The 17,755-nt window shown below is 39.4% G+C and overlaps 1 protein-coding gene across 2 annotated transcripts in view; it reads left to right on the top strand.

Moving 5' to 3' along the window:
- The window catches only part of LOC132815659 (ubiquitin-conjugating enzyme E2 E1), a 128,729-nt gene that overhangs the window by 2,308 nt on the left and 108,666 nt on the right, over window positions 1-17,755 (top strand). The window lies entirely within an intron of this gene.

The raw sequence follows: 17,755 nt of genomic DNA, 5'->3' as shown, positions 1-17,755 counted from the left end.
AGTACCTATAATGTTAAGAAAAAACTTTTAAATTATTTCCACTTGAGTTGGATCACTTCCTGTTTGAACAACTCTTTCACTTCACTTAGAATCATAGTCATAGAGAGAATTTATTTAAAACACCAACCTTCTTGGATATTAGTATTGATTCATTTGTATGTTTGTCCAAGATAGAGCCGACAGTTATGTTGTGCATGACTGTGTTCCGAATGAGATGATCAGAACTATTCTATTGAAATTTGGATCCAAAAATAAATTTTAGGATATTATTTAGGTTTCAAAAATGATATTGGCATGGGATGTACATCATACTCTTGGTATTCTATCACAAACTAGGAATGTTTTCTCTCTAAATGGATAATTTTAAAATCTGTAATTTAGTCAACCCCTGTGATAGCATAAACTGAGAATAAATGAGTGACAGTGGAATCTCAAAATTACTGAATTACTGCACAAAGCTTATTAGTTATAACTAAGTTTTTGAAAAATGTAAGTTTGATTGAAATGCATTGGAGTGAATGAATATACGACATCGATATACCAGCTTTGGCCATATGTGATATGAGATGCAGCCCTGAGGTAGACTTGCTTCTGTATGTACATGCTCTGGCATTGCGGGCATTGATGCCTTTTTTTGTGGATATGTGTGCTTTGTTTTAAATGGGGAAAAATCAAAACCAACTATTCTGTGATGATAAATGGGTTGGGGCAGAAGTACGGAAGGATGATGTGCTGCAGACTTTATTTTAGCTCAGACATGGAGGGGAAAGTGGATTCTTTAGATGTGCTTGAGAGAATTTGCTGCATTCATAACGTGTTGTTGTGATAGTTTGGGCACAGGCCCACCGAATTGTTGGTGTTATTCTTAACATCTTTCTTGGAATGAAAAAAAATGAATGGCATTAACATCTGTTGTGAGGCAGCCAGATTGGATGGCATGAAGCTGAAAGCCACTTTAGTGCATTATCTGAATGTTGAGCGGTCAGACCAGTTGGAAGTCCCTTGAGCTGGATTAGTTTGACACATAGATCTTTCCATCTAACTGCACTCTAGTATTAGATTAGACTAGATTACTTAGTGTGGAAACAGGCCCTTCGGCCCAACAAGTCCACACCGACCCACTTTTTTTCTTATTTGGGCATGTGGGCAAGGATGTGCACTCTAGTATGGAAGTGTTCTAGCAATGGCATTGAAGTAAATCTGAACATATACGATGCAGGACTTATGGATAACTCTTCATGAAGCAGTTGCTGAATATTTTGTGAACTGTGATGCATGTAGCTACCGATTATCATTCCACTGAAGTGATGGCTTTGTGGGACAGCTTTATTCATTATTTGTTCTTGATGGACTCTTTGAAAGAAGAATGAAGAAGCTTAAAGCAAGTAAAGTAGAAGGTTTATTTGCTCCAAAGTGGTAGTGGAGTTACATGAAATGGAATTATGCAAAATACCTTGTATATGATGCAGGGTGTGAATTTTATTTTTAAGTATCTTAGACTGCTTATTCTGTAGTACACCATCGAAAGAGTATGAAGACAATGCCTTTCTGATAGCTCTCAGTATAATATTTTCAGATTAGTGGATGTTGGTTTAATGATCTATACACTTAAAGAAATTGAATTACATTATTAAATTAAACTTTCAATATGTATCTGCAGTTTTTAATTCTATTTAGCTCAAATTGAAATCTCTGGAAGCAACCTTGAAAGTGCTAAAGGTTGATGAATTTCTCACTGAGTTATTTCTTTGGCTATTGACAAACAGCTGTTTTTCTAATATTGCAAAATTTACATTTGTTTATGAGCTGGCTTGACAGAATGAGCCCCTTTTCTGGGAATTAGATTGTTGATTTTTTTCTTTCAGTTTTAATATTCCTTCGGTTACTTGAATCGGTGTTAGTATATTAAAACTAGCAGATTTTATAGCTGAATAATTACATAGTTTATGCTACAAAGGTTCAAACTATCCTCAAGGTACCATCCAGAAAAATACACTGACTTTGGAGTGAGGTGCAACATATTAACCAGAATGACACCAGGTGTAAAGCAGTTAAATCATGAGCACAGGTTGCCTGAAGGAAAGTTGTAATCCTTGAATACAGAAGATTCTGGATTGATCTAGTTGAGATGTTTAGAATAGCGAAGTGTATTGCTAATTCCCATATTTTCTGTGGTGACGATTTTCAGAGAAAAAAAATAGGCCAGAACTTTAAAATCTGAGGTCTGTTTGGAGGTGATGTCAGAAAGCACCTTTTCATGCAAAGTCTTGGAAAAAACTTGAAATTTATCCTCTTAAGGTGAGGTCAGTTGAAAATTTCTTTATTGACATTTTTGTTTTGTTAACCAAGGACATTAAGGCTTACAGAACCAAAATGGTTAGGTTGGTAAGACAGATCAGCCATGATCAAATTGTATAGTATCAGAAGCTTCAGATTGAATGGCTTACTAATTGTTCCTGTGCACTTGTATTTCACATGTAAAACAAAAAGGTTCATATTTCAACCATTATTCGCCCCCCCCACATGGCTGAATTTGGCTTAATTATCCATTTAAAACACTATCACAACTGTTTTATTTCTTCATTTAAAATCTAATCCAATTTACCTGATATAGTGTCAAAGAGATGTACAGCATGGAAACAGACCTTTCGGTCCAACCTGTTCATACAGACTAGATATCCCAACAATCTAGTCCCACCTGCCAGCACCTGGCCCATGTGCCTCCAATACCCATCCAAATGCCTCTTAAATATTGCAATTGTACCAGCTTCCACCACTTTCTCTGGCAGCTCATTCCATACTTGTACCACCCTCTGTGTGAAAAGGTTGCCCCTTAAGTCTCTTTATATCTTTCCCCTCTCACCCTAAACCTATGCCCTCTAGTTCAGGACTCCCTGACTCCAGGGAAAAGACTTTGTCTATTTATCCTATCCATGCTCCTCATAATTTTGTAAACCTCTTTTAGGTCACTCCTCAGCCTCCGACTTGCATTTCATGTGATGAAAATATTTGGATGCTATTAGATTAAGGGCGGAGCAGTGGCTCCATGCTGTTTCATAGTGCCAGGGACCCGGGTTCGATTCCAGTCTTGAGTGACTGCAAACTCCACACACACATTCTCCCCACATCTGTGTGGGTTTCATCTGAGCACTCCAGTTTCCTCCTCCAGTGAAAAGATGTGCAGATTGGATGAATTGGCCATGCTAAAATTGCCCATAGTGCTCAGAGATGTGTAGGTTAGTTGCATCAGTAAGGGGAAAGGATAGGGAATGGGTCTGGATGGGATACTTTTCGGATGTGGACTTGTTGGGCCAAATGGCCTGATGAAGGGCTTTTGCCCGAAACATCGATTTTACTGCTCCTCGGATGCTTCCTGAACTGCTGTGCTTTTCCAGCACCACTCTAATCCATACTCTAGTTTCCAGCATCTGCAGTCATTGTTTTTACCTAGTTAATTTATGATTAGAATATTGTTTTAACACTGGAAGCTAATAAAGTTACCCTGTAGCCTGTTGTGTGTATGAATCATTCAAGTTTTTCTGAAAAATGCTTTTTTTGACAAAGTCTGATATATTTATTTCAAATGGAACATAAAACTTAGATCTTTTACTTCCAAGATGTTGTTTTTTTATTTTTCCATTGATAAAGTGTCAAATTATTTATTATAAATTAAGGCACTTAGTTTGTGACAATTGCACCTAAATGTCAATCTAAACATATAAAATGTATTTCAACTTCTGATCTTCAAATGGAAATTTTGTTTGTTGTGTTTTTGTTTGTACCTCTAGGCTTTATTGAATGTTCATGAATGAGCATTGAAATATTTATTTATTTGGGTGTTTTTTTAAAAATACCAGACTTGGCTGCCATTTCAGTTTCACTAGTTGTGAACTTTGAGATAAGGGCTTCACAATGAGTGAGTTCATTCTCTCTCCTGTATCAAACCAACTGGAGTAATTTTCCTCATACTGTATAGAAACATGATTTCTGTAAATTGAGTACAGAACAGTTTTAATTATGAATGTAAATCAATCTGCAATTCTGTCTTGTGGCTGTGATTGAAAATGATATTGATGGAGGCAAAAACTGAAGTATTTGCTCCACTGCAGTTGACTATTTAGCAAAGATCTACAGCCTCAATGCTCATCCTGTATTGAATCACACTGAAACTTTTTCAGACAAGTTTTACCCCAGCTAATCAATAGATTAATTCAGCATCTGGCATGAGAAGGAGAGTTCATGAGAATTACCTAATCCCAATTTGTTGGTCACAGTTTTAGGCTAAGTTTTGTCTGTTCTTTGATCCTGATTGCTCTCATTCCTCATTGAAACCTCACTTGAATGATGTGCAGCCTGAAAATGCGATGCCTGCTGTTTGGAACAATCAGAAGAGGCAAGAAGAGGAAAAAAATCATTTCTGGAGAAATTCAGGTCAGGTGGCATCTGTGGAGATAGAAACAGAATTGATATTTCAACTCTTAAATGACTGCTCTTAGGAATAGAGAAAATATGGAGTTGGAGGATGCTATTGACCTATGTTTATGCGCTGTCAGAATTCAAACTGTTGGATATCATTCAAACTTGATTTTTGTAATCTGCATTCTTTATAGATTGCAGCCTTGTAGATGATGCTCAGATGTCTAATTTTATTGTTTCTGGAAGAGGATGTTTAATGTTTGAAGTTCCACTTATTGTCTATGCTGTTTCATATTGTTTTCAGGTAATAGTGAGGATTGAAGGAACACAAAGGTGCTGCAGTTGCACTCTTCGGAGTTATTTTTGTGTGGATGGAAGGTTTTGATTGTTATGGGTTACATTTTAGTGAAAAATTTTGAAATGTTCCAAATGAACAAGAATTGTTTAGCATGGATTAATAATTAGGAAGTAGTTTGATTTGCTGTAGGTGTCTCCTGTGCCAGAGCATGAAGTACAATAATAATGAAGAGCTTATGCTCAAAACATCAACTCTCCTACTCCTTGGATGCTGCCTGACTGATTGTGCTTTTCCAGCACCATATTTTTTTGACTCTGATCTCCAGCATCTATTGTCCTCGCTTTCTTCCAATAATAATGTTCTGTCTATTGTCAGGTATTTGTGTATCAAGTCTACTTAATAGCGTTAAATGCAAAATTTGTTGTTGATGATTATGACCAGTAAATCATTTACATCATATTTTGAGAGTTTTTAATTTAACACTTGCTTTGCTGAATTTGAGTATGGGTGACATCAAATTAACACTTTCTATATTCCAATCATACATCCTGTGTACGTATGTCTTCCTGCTTTTTTTAAAAAAAAGTAACTGTTATGTGCAATAAATTGAAGCATTTTAGTTTATTATTTTGAGTTTTATCCTTTGGTCATGTTGGCTGTGCATAATTAATGCTTTCTGTGATTCCAAATATCCACAGTTGTTTAACTGAAAGTTGAGGTTTAATTGTTTACATTTTCTTTCCCAGTTGCCATTTTAGTAAAATGGATGTTTTTCAGAGCAACAGCCTGAAACTTTTTTCAAGACATGGTTTATATTTGCCCTTATTACAACTCCCTGCATGTAGTGCCTGATGATGGGGTGAGGTACTTAACTCAAAAGATCGGTCTTTGTGTTTCATAATGAGTGCTGGTCATATTCTGTAGCAAGTATCACAGCAACATCTGATCCTGCCCACATCAGAACACATTGACTTTTTAACTTGTGAATGACTTTTTTCTTTGAACCCTCCTTAGCCTGAAACACTGAGATTGACTGTAGCCTGCATTTGCTTGAAATCTGCTTCTGCAGCAAAGATCAAATCTGACTGAGACTGATTCAAAGACTTTTCTTGTCAGAGTGAGTTACTCAGTAGCATGTCTGGTGGTACCTTTTCTAAGGTGAAAAACATATGATGTAGATCCTGAAATATTTGTAAGTGTTGAAGCTGTATTAAACGCAGTGTATTCATACTTGGAAAAGGCTCTGAATCTTTTCTATTTACTGCTCCTTTTCAAAATAAAACTGGCTGTTTATTGATTTTTAACTCCAATGCTAAGTAGTGCTGTGCACCTTTGTTTCTAAATCTAGATTTTACCTGAGCTAATTGGTGATAATTTTCTTCTAATTTGCCATTGTCTAGCCAGCTAACTGCACATTTTAAAATAAACTTTTCTTGCTCACAGCCTATCTGTTCTTTTGTGAGGTCCATTCCTGATAATTCTGCAGCCATTCAATTTAGCTGGAACATTGATTGATTAGCAAGCTTCAAACCAAGTTGCATCAAGATAGTGATGTTTCACTAATATGCAAATTTGTTGACTAGTACAGTTTTGATCCTATGTCTGCCTATTGTAAATTAGAAAGCAAAGTTTATTAATTGATATCAAACTGGAGATAGTTGCAGCAAGAGACAACTTAAAGCAACTTTTTCTTCAAGTTTTTACTGTGCTCGGTGGGGTCCCTGTGCTGCATGTTAGTGCATGTGTCTGTGTGACAGCTTATCGTAAGCAAATCGTTTGCTTTGGAGTTGCAGCTGACTCAGATCCAGGGTTGGTGGAATGAATACCTTTGGTCCAGCAGAGAAATAACTTTCATTGCTGACTTTGTACAAATGACCAAAGCAATTGTCTATCTTGTGATGCCACAATGGGCTATTATGAATATACAAAAAGCTAAGTGTACTGCATACAACTTTACTGCCACATATCATTCATCTCCATCCTCCCTGCCAAAATGTTTGAGTTTAACCACCTCCATTTATAGCGCTCACTTAGAGTTAATGTTTATAATAAATACAATACCACCTATCTAAAGTTAGTGCTAAATGAGGGAGCTGTAATAGCTGATTAATCGTGAATTAGAAGCATGTGCTGATAATTATGTACTTTAGTGACATGTAATCCTGCATGGAAAACAGCTCTTAATTTGAGAGCATAGCAATTGTGTTACTTTATGTAAATGTGTTCCAAGGCAGATGATATTTTATGTGATGTACACAATTTGATGTCTTTGTGTACATAGAATTTGGCAATGCTGAACAAACTGTCATTTGAGGTTTACATTGGCCGTCATCACAGAACTGTCTCATTTGGATATACAATGGTATCTCTTGTGATTGTGATGAGGCTAGGTTTTGCTCCAGGGTAATTAAATGCTGTGTGACATACAAGAGCTGAAGTTTAGATCAGCCATGATTTTGTGAACAACTGTGCCAACTAGAGAGGCTGAGTGGCCCACTCCTGTTCCTCAACTAATTGTATTGTGCTTTTGTTCTTGTTGACATTATTTCATTACAATTTAATGACCTAAGCAAATTCCCCAGCAATGAAAAATACGCTTTCTGCTTTTAATTTTCAGCAGTATTCATTATTGTCAGTTTCAACGTATTGTTAAGTTCGAACCAATTTAGGTTGCAATTTAGTATTCAGTTACTGTTGATTATTAATATCTATAGATAAGTTGGAGCAGTACCTATTTGTTCATTCTCAAATGGTTGATAGTCCCCAGTTTGAATGTTACAAATGAGTTTGAAGGGGTTTTGAGATATTGATGGTTTAAGCTTGTGTGATAAATGTGGATCATTCAATAGAAAGACAAATGCTGATAAAATAGTGATTTAGCTACTGCCTTATTCCATACAGTGCTGAATATAAAATATCACTTCTGATATTTGGAGTATTGGTCTTTTAGGGTAAAGCTTGTTTGCAACAAACGTTTGGTTTGGATTGATCTAAAATGGGTTCGGATTCAAAACTGCATATTGAGATTTGGTAGTGTCCATGGAGGCAATTCTAAAATTCCAGTTTCTGGCTTGTGTGTTTTGCAATTATGAAACATTGGCTTGAGAATTTCTTCACAAAATATAATTAGTTACAAAGTAAATTCTTCTTTCAATTGCTTTTGATGCCAACTATGTTGTTCGTTATACTCATCTTTGATTTCAGCCAAATCTAATAATGCAGAATGTGTGTCAGGCATCCTATGCATACATAATAAAGTTTGGAAGAAATCGTGTAAAAAGTAGTGCACTTGATTTCAAAGCCTAACTCTATGTTGATTAAAAGATGGAAGATGGAATTGGTTTTCATGTAACTCCAAACATAACTTTAAAGTACAGAATTTAAATCTGTCAGTTTACATTGAACTTATGAAGTCACAGTAATGTTTGTTTGTACCTTCAGATTATGTGATAATGTTAGGGGTTGGAAAAAAGACATTAACAGTGATAAATGAATGGGAACTGCAAGTGGAGGCCTCCTTGGAAAATACTGCTGCTAAGTTGTGTGTGTGTGTGTAATTTGTTTGAAATAAACTAGCAGTGGTATATTTCCAGATTTGTCTGTGGCAAGTATAAACAAGTATTCTTCATATGTTATCACAGAATTGTTATGAAGAAGCCATTTGGCCCATTATGCCTGCACCAGCTTCTCAAGCGAGCGTCATTGCCAAGTACCAATATCCTTGTTTACCATTCACATTTAATCTTGAGCTTTGGTCGAGTAGAATAAATATGGGAAAACATGAAATTGATTACACTCCTTAAAGTCTGCTGGGTTGATACTGTTAACTATCCTAACATTGGGAGGTAAACAAACTTATCTTTTTTATGTTACCGTCTGATTTGAAAAAAGATCAAAAATTTGAATTTTAATTCTGATGAAATAAAGTCCAGAATAAAATGACGCCTACAATTGCAACTTCTGATGAATGGATTTGCATGTATAAATTTTTCCCGTAAGAAGTTGGTGTGATTTTAAAAATTAAACGTATTTGGATTTTCAATTCATTTTTGTGTACTGATTACAATTTAAGATTAGCTTTTTATTTCAAATTTTAATTGTTGCTCTCTACCAGTTATATTTATTTAACAGAATTTAAAAATATGCTCACTGAGTTATGGAAATGATCAATCGAGAAAATGAGATGACATAATAATTATGCAATAAATTGGAAAAATCTCATGTAATAATAATTCTTTTAAAGACAGCATTGACAGAAGCCTGAGTTGTCTGACTATACTCTTGACTTCGGGATCAAATAGAATTTCTGTAAAGGGCTAAGGAGCATAATTGACAATGGGAGAGGTAATTGGAGAAATGAAATGCTTCAACCAGAAATCAGACAGGTTTGCAACAAGGACATTTTAGTGTGCCTAAATATATTCAGAGTTTGAAAGGAGAAAGATTATGAAAGTGTCTTGTTCTGATTTATTGACTCGTGATTTTTGCTGGAGTGTGTGTTTATGGATGTCAGGTGAAAAGTGAATGGGACTTTGTTTGTGTTGCCATAAATAACCTACATATTGTCCGCATTGAATAATGCTGAATTGTGTCAAGCAACAGGCACCAGGAAAACTGTTCTTGCCTCAGTATTTTATAGAAGGGGAAACAATGGACCATAAAAGCTCATTGTCAAAAAGAATCATTATAGGGTCCATCACTGTGAAATTGACTAATATGCTAAGTAGGCATTTATTTGTCGTCAGCCTGTTTCACCTTGTAATAAATAAATATTGCTGCACTTTGACATATTTATACCTTGATACTTTAATTTGCTAATATCTATTAAAAGTTATCTCCATTTGTGTGTGTCAGAAACAACTGCAGTGAGTGTGCTTTGCTGATGTCGTTCCTTTCATTAGAGTAAGAGTTCTGAGTAGGTTGTGGGATGTGAAATTGGGATTGCAAGCTGCAACTTAGTCATGATATCTGGAATGGAGGTGCTGATTTGATGATTCTAGCATCAGCTCTAAGCAGCTTTTAAAACTGTCCTTTTTTAGCTTGTGAGCCTGGCCATTGAGTTCTGAGAACAATGAGAAACTTGTAGGTATCTGATTTAAGAACAGAAATATGCCATGCCATGCAGTCCCACGAACCTAACCTACCACTCCATAAGATCATTACTGATCTTTTGCTTTGAATTCCACATACCAGTCTATCTCTGACAGCTTCTGATTCTTCTCACAAGAGTCAAGCGCTTTCACCTAAAATAAAAAGTATGATCTGGCCTTCAAAGCTTCATGAGGTAGCATTCTAAAGTTGTACAATCGTCAGAAGAAAAAAAAATTCTGCTTGTCTCTACTGTATAAGGGCATCCCCAAATTTTTAAAAAGTGGCCTCTTGTTTTAGACTCACCCACAAGAGGAAATATCCTTTCCACGTGCACCTTGTCAAAACAACTTGATCTTGTTTACTTCAATGAAGTCATGATGTGGAAATGCTGGTGTTGGATTGTGGTGGACAAAATCAGAAGTCACACAATGCCAGGTTATGGTCCAATAGATTTATTTAAAATCACAAGCTTTCGGAGCACCACCTTCATCAGGTGAAGAGAAGCGCACAGACACAGAATATATCGACAGGGAGATAATGCCAAGATAATTCCAAGTAATTAACAGCATAAAGGTAAAAGAGAAAGCATACAATGTGGTGAAGGGCAGTGGGAAGCCAGAGGATTGGGAAGCCTACAGAAACCAATACTGCATAACTAAAAAAGAAGTAAGGAAGGAAAAGATTAAATATGAAGGTAAGCTAGCCAGTAATACAAAAAAATTTGCAAGATTTTTTTAGATATATAAAGGACAAAAGAGAGGCAAAAGTAGACATTGAGCCACTGGAACATGACACTGGAGAAGTAATAATAGGGAACAATGGTGGAAGAAATGGTGGAGGAACTGAAAAAGTATTTTGCATCAGTCTTTATGATGGAAGACACAAGTAACATCCCAAAAATTCAAAAGAGTCGGGTGGCGAAGGTGAGTATGGTGGCCATCGTTGAGGAGAAGGTACTAGAAAAACTGCAAAGTTTGAAGTTGGGTAAATCAGGTAGACTACACTCCAGAGTTCTTAAGGAGACAGCTGTAGAGATAGTGGAGGTGTTAGTGTGATCTTTCAGGAATCACTGGAGTCAGGGAGGGTCACAGAGGGCTGGAAAATGCCTAATGTAACCCCTGTGTTCAAGAAGGGAGTAAGGCAAAAGAAAGGAAGTTAAAAACTGATGAGCCTGACCTCAGTCACTGGGAAGATTTTAGAGTCCATTGTGAAGATTGAGTTTTCTGAATACTTGGAAGTGCATGGTAAAATAGGGCAAAGTCAGCATGGTTCCATCTAAGGGTGGTCATGCCTGACAATTCTTTTAGAATTCTTTGAGGATGTAATAAGCAGTCTAGACAAAGGAGAGCCAATCAATATCACCTACTTAGACATCCAGAAGGCCTTTGACAGGGTGCCACACGGGAGGCTGCTGAGTAAGATAAGAGCCCATTGAGTTAGAGGTAAGGTACCAGCATGGGTAGAGAATTGGCTGTCTGGCAGATGGGAGAAAATGGGGATAAAAAGGTCTTTCTCAGGATGGAAGCCATTGACCGGTGGAGTTCCACAGGGTCAGTGTTGGGACCACAACTTTTCACTTTATACAGTAATGACCGAGATGAAAGAACTGAAGGCATTCTGGCTAAGTTTGCAGCTGATACAGAGATAGGTGGAGGGAATGATAGTATTGAGGAGGCAGTGAGGCAGCAGAAAGAGTTAGACAAGAAGTGGCAGATGAGATACAATGTGAGAATGTGTGAGGTCATGCACATTGGTAGGAAGAATAGAGGCATGTACAGTTTTCTAAATGGGGAGAAAATTCAGAAGTCTGAAGTGCAAAGGGACTTGGGAGTCCTGTCCAGGACTCTCTTATGGTTAACTTGCGTTGGTAGTTAGAAAGACAAATGCATTGTTGATACTTATTTTGAGAGCTGAAAATGTGTAGCTGGAAAAGCGCAGCAGGTCAGGCAGCATCCAAGGAGCACGAGAATCGAACGTTTCTGGCATGCGCCTTCTTCAGGAATGAGGAGAGTGTGATTTTAAGAGGACTAGAATATAAAAGCAGGGATGTACTTCAAAGGCTTTATAAGGGTCTAGTTAGACCAATTTAGAATATTATGAGCAATTTTGGGCTTCCTATCTCATGAAGGATATACTGACCCTGGATCTGGTCCAGAGGAGTTTCACGAGAATGATCCCATAAATCTAAATATTGGAGAAAGGCCAACTTTGACGGTATTAGGAAAGAACTTTCTAAAGTCTAGATTAGAGTGATGCTGGGAAAAGCACAGCAGGTCAGTCAACATCTGAGGAGCAGGAAAATCGATGTTTCAGGCAAAAGCCCTTCATCAAAGTACAAAGGGATCTGGGAGTGCTAGCCGAGGATTCTGTAAAGGTAAACATGCAGGTTGAGTCCGTGATTAAGAAAGCGAATGCAGTGTTGTAGCTTATCTCAAGAGGGTTGGAATATAAAAACACCATTGTGCTACTGAGACTTTATAAAGCTCTGGTTAGGTCCCATTTGGAGCACTGTGTCCAGTTTTGGTCCCCACACCTCAGGAAGGACATACTGGCACTGGAACGTGTCCAGCAGAGATTCACACGGATGATCCCTGGAATGGTTGGTCTAACATACGAGGAACGGCTGAGGAATCTTGGGATTGAATTCATTGGAATTTAGAAGATTAAGGGGAGAATTAATAGAAACTTACAAGATAATACGTGGCTTGGAAAGGGTGGACGCTAGGAAATTTTTTCCGTTAGGCGAGGAGACTAGGACCCGTGGACACAGCCTTAAAATTAGAGGGGTTCAATTCAGAACAGAAATGCGGAGACATTTCTTCAGCCAGAGAGTGGTGGGCCTGTGGAATTCATTACCGCAGAGTGCAGTGGAGGCCGGGATGCTAAATGTCTTCAAGGCAGAGATTGGTCGATTTTTGATGTGTCGAATTAAGGGCTATGGGGAGAATGTGGGTAAGTGGAGTTGAAATGCCCCTCAGCCATGATTGAATGGCGGACTGGACACAATGGGTCAAATGGCCTTACATCCACTCCTATGTCTTATGGTCTTATCAGGAATAGAGGCAGGGTGCCTGCAGAGTGAAGGGATAAGTGAGAGGAGAGTGGGGATGGGGAGAAAGTAGCATAGAGTACAATAGGTAAATTGGGGTGGGAATAGAGTTGATAGGTCAGAGAGGAGGGTGGGGCAAGGTAGCAAAGAATACAAGGGGTGAATGGAGGTGGGGATGAAGGAGATAGGTCAGAGAGGAGGGTGGAGTGGATAAATGGAAAGGAAGGTAGACAGGTAGGACGAGTCATGAGGGCGGTGCTGAGCTGGAAGGTCGGATGTGGGGGAAGGGGAAATAGGAAACTGGTGAAATCCACATTGATGCCATGGGGTTGAAGTGTTAGGCGGAAGATTAGGCGTTTTTCCTCCAGGCATCGGGTGGTGAGGGAGCGACGGTGGAGGAGGCCCAGGACCTGCATGTTCTCTGCAGAGTGGGAGGGGGAAGTTGAAATGTTGGGCCACAGGGCGGTGTGGTTGATTGGGGTGGGTGTCCCGGAGATGTTCCCTAAAGCACTCTGCTAGGAGGCATCTAGTCTCCCCAATGTAGAGGAGACCGCATTGAGGAGCAACGGATAAAATAAATGATATTGGTGGATGTGCGGGTAAAACGTTGGATGTGGAAGGCTCCTTTGGGGCCTTGGATGGGGGTGAGGGAACTTTCGAAAGCTAATTGGGGGCAGATGTTAGCAGGTAAAGGGATGGCTGGAAAATGGGAAGCCTTCAGAAATTAGATAACCAGAATCCGGTGAAAGGAAAGGCTGGTAGGTATAGGGAAAGCTGGATGACTAAAGAGGGTTGGTTAAGAAAAAGAAGGAAGCATATGTCAGGTATAGACAGGATAGATTGAGTGAATCCTCAGAAGAGTATAAAGGAAGTAGGAGTATACTTAAGAGGGAAATCAGGAGGACAAAAAGGAGACATAAGAGAGCTTTGGCCAATAGAATTAAGGAGAATCCAAAGGGTTTTTACAAATACATTAAGGATAAAAGGGTAACTAGGGAGAGAATAGATCCCCTCAAAGATCAGCAAGGCGACCTTTGGGTGGAGCCGCATAGAAAGGGAGAAGAAACGAAATGAGTATTTTGCAACAGTATTTACTGTTGAAAAGGATATGTAGGGTATAGACTGTAGGGGAATAGATAGTGACATCTTGCAAAATGTCCACATTACAGAGGAGCAAGTGCTGGATGTCTTGAAACAGTTAAAGGTGGATAAATCCCCAGGACTTGATGAGGTGTACCCGAGAACTCTGTGGGAAGCTAGAGAAGTGATTGCTGGGCCTCTTGCTGAGATATTTGTATCATCGATAGTCACAGGTGAAGTGCCGGGAGACTGCAGGTTGGCTAACATAGTGCCGCTGTTTAAGGGTGGTAAGGACAAGCCAGGGAACTACAGACCAGTGAGCCTGATGTTTGTGGTCGGCAAGTTGTTGGAGGGAATCCTGAGGGACAGGATGTACATGTATTTGGAAAGGCAAGGACTGATTCGGGATAGTCAAACATGGCTTTGTGTGTGGGAAATCATGTCTCACAAACTTGATTGAGTTTTTTGAAGAATTAACAAAGAAGATTGATGAGGGCAGAGCAGTAGATGTGATCTATATGGACTTCAGTAAGGCGTTCGACAAGGTTCCCCATGGGAGACTGTATTCCATGAGATCTAACCTTACTAATCAATGAGAGCTAGCCTTTTGGATACAGAATGGGTAAAAGGTAGAAGACAGAGGGTGATGGTGGAGGGTTGTTTTTCAGACTGGAGGCCTGTGACCAATGGAGTACCACAAGAATCGGTGCTGGGTCCTCTACTTTTTGTCATTTACATAAGTGATTTGGATGCGAGCATAAGCGATATAATTAGTAAGTTTGCAGATGACCCCAAAAGTGCAGGTCCAGTGGACAGCAAAGAGGCTTACCTCCAATTACAACAGAATCTTGATCAGATGGGCCAATGGGCTGAGAAATGGCAGATAGAGTTTAATTCAGATAAATGCAAGGTGCTGCATTTTGGGAAAGCAAATCTTAGCAGGACTTAATGGTAAGGTCCAAGAGAGTGATGCTGAGCAAAGAGACCTTGGAGTACAGGTTCATAGCTCCTTGAAAGTGGAGTCACAGGTAGATAGGATAGTGAAAAAGGCATTTGGTATGCTTTCCTTTATTGGTCAGATTATTGAGTACGGGAGTTGGGAGTTCATGTTGCAGCTGCACAGGACATTGGTAGGCCGCTGTTGGAATATTGCGTGCAATTCTGTTCTCTTTCCTACCAGAAAGATGTTGTGAGACGTGAAAGGGTTCAGAAAAGATTTACAAGGATGTTGCAAGGTTGGAGGATTTGAGCTATAGGGAGAGGCTAAAAAGGCTGGGGCTGTTTTCCCTGGAATGTTGGAGGCTGACGGGTGAGCGTAGAGTGGTTTACAAAATTATGAGGGACATGGATAGGGTAAATAGAAAAAGTCTTTTCCCTGGGGTCGGGAAGTCCAGAACTAGAGGGCATATGTTTAGGGTGAGAGTGGAAAGATATAAAAGAGACCGAAGGGGCAACCTTTTCACGCAGAAGGTGGTACATATATGGCATGAGCTGCCAGAAGAAGTGGTGGAGTTGCAACATTGAAGAAGCATTTGGATGGATATATGAATAGGAAGGGTATGGAGGGATATGGGCCAGGTGGTGGCAGGTGGGACTAGATTGGGTTGGGATGTCTGGTCAGCATGGACGGGTTGGACCGAAGGGTCTGTTTCCATGCTGTACATCTCTATAACTCTATGACTCCAAATGAAAAGCACAACATATGAGGAATATTTGAGGACTCTGGGTCCATACTCAAGGATGAAGGAGAATCTCATTTGAACTTCGAGAACACTAAATGGCCTGGATAGAGTGCACTTTGGGAAGCTGTTTCCATTAACAGGAGAGACTAGGACCTGAGGGCACAGCCTGAAAGTTAAGGGAAGATCCTTTAGAGTGGAGATGAGGAGAAACTTCTTCAGCCAGAGAGTGATGAATCTATGGAATTCATTGCCACCAAAAACTCTGGAGGCCAGGTCATTGAGTATATTTGAGACTGAGATAGGTTCTTGATTGTGAAGGGAATCAAAGGTTATGGGGAGAATGGCATTTAAAAACTTAACAGCCATGATTGAATGGTGGAGCAGACTCGATGGGCCAAATGGCCTAATTTCTGCTCCTATGTCTTATGCTGAAAATGTGTTGCTGGTTAAAGCGCAGCAGGTCAGGCGTCATCCAAGGAACGGGAAATTCGACGTTTCGGGCACAAGCCCTTCATTACTTATGGCCTTATGGACACTCTTGATTATTCGATCTGTGGATGTTCTATTCTCACTACATGTACTCATCTGTTGAAGCTGTTAATTTCCTGAAATTATCTTGCCATTATCTTTCTGTCTATATATTCTGTACCAGTGCGCCTCTCCCCACTTCACCTGATAAAGGAGCTGTGTTCCAAAAGCTTGTGATTTTAAATAAACCTGTTGGACTGTAGCCTGCTGTCATGTGACTTCTGACTCAATTAAGGCAGCCCACACTCTTCTAAACCACCTTGGAAACAAGTCCTGCCTGTCCAACCTATTCTCAAAAGACAACCTGCTTATTTCAGCCATCATTCTGGTTAAACCTATTCTGAAGCGTCTCAAATACATGTACATTCTTCTTTTTAACTAAGAAGACCACGACTGCACATAGATGTCGTCTCACCCATGCCCTGTATATTTTTTTTGTATATTCGTGGGATGAGGGCATTGCTAGGCTTGCGTTTATGGCCGATCCCTAATTCCCCATAGGGCAGTTAAGAGACAACCACGTTGCTGAGTGTCCAGATTTACATGTTGGCCCAACCAGGGAAGGGTGGCAGCTTCCCTCCCTAAATGACATTAATGAACCAGATGTGATTTTTTTTCCTGACAAATGACAATGGATTCATGAACATCATCATTAGCCTCTTAATTCCGGATGTTTATTGGATTCAAGTTCCATCTTCTGTCATGGCAGGATTCAAACCCAGGTCCCCAGAACATTACGTGGGTTTCTGGGTTAACAGTCCAGCAATAATACCACTAAGCCAAAGCCTTCCCATTCATAAGTATAACTGACGTGGGCATCATTGGCTGGCCAACAGTTACTGACCATCCCTAGACACAGTGGTGAACTGACCTCTTAAAACTGCTTCAGTCCACATGACATAGTTGACCCACAATGCCCGTAGAGGGAATTCAAGGATTTTGACCCAGCAACAGTGAAGGGAGGGCAATATATTTCCAAGTCCGTTGGCAAGCACTTTGGAGGGAACCTGCAGGTAGTGATGATCGCATGTATCTGCTTCCCTTGTTTTTCTAGATGGAAGTTGTCCCGGGTTTCAAAGGTGTTGTCTAAGGATCTTTGGTTTTCTATTTAAGTAATACTCCTGTTATTTTTGTTCTTTCTGTCAAAATGAACAATGTCATTGTTTTTCCACATTATACTTCATGCCTCAGACTTCTGTTCACTCAACCTGTATATCCTTACTCTGTCTTCTTCACAACCTTTTATCCAATCCATCTTTGTGCCATCTACAGATTTAGCTGCAGTGTCTTGTTTCCCTACATCTGATGTAAATTATATAAGGCCTAAACATAGACTCCAGCAAAATTCCATTCATTGTATCCATAAAGATAAAGACCCGTTTTATGCAATTGTTTGCTATTTTCCTCCAGTTTGATGCTAACTTTAACAACTTCAGGTAACTCTTCAGTGGTAGGTCCTGCCTTTAGTAGGAATATACTTATTCTGTGATTTCTGCCAGCTCTCCAGACAGCTATCCATGTTAGCCCTGACACCATGAGCTCTGACATTTAACACATTTCTTGTTTTTACCTTGTCAAATGCCTTCTGGACGTCCCAGTGCATCTAGAGGC

Source organism: Hemiscyllium ocellatum, chromosome 5, assembly GCF_020745735.1.
Source record: "Hemiscyllium ocellatum isolate sHemOce1 chromosome 5, sHemOce1.pat.X.cur, whole genome shotgun sequence".
Lineage (NCBI taxonomy): Eukaryota > Metazoa > Chordata > Chondrichthyes > Orectolobiformes > Hemiscylliidae > Hemiscyllium > Hemiscyllium ocellatum.
This window is presented reverse-complemented; position numbering and strand designations above follow the sequence as displayed.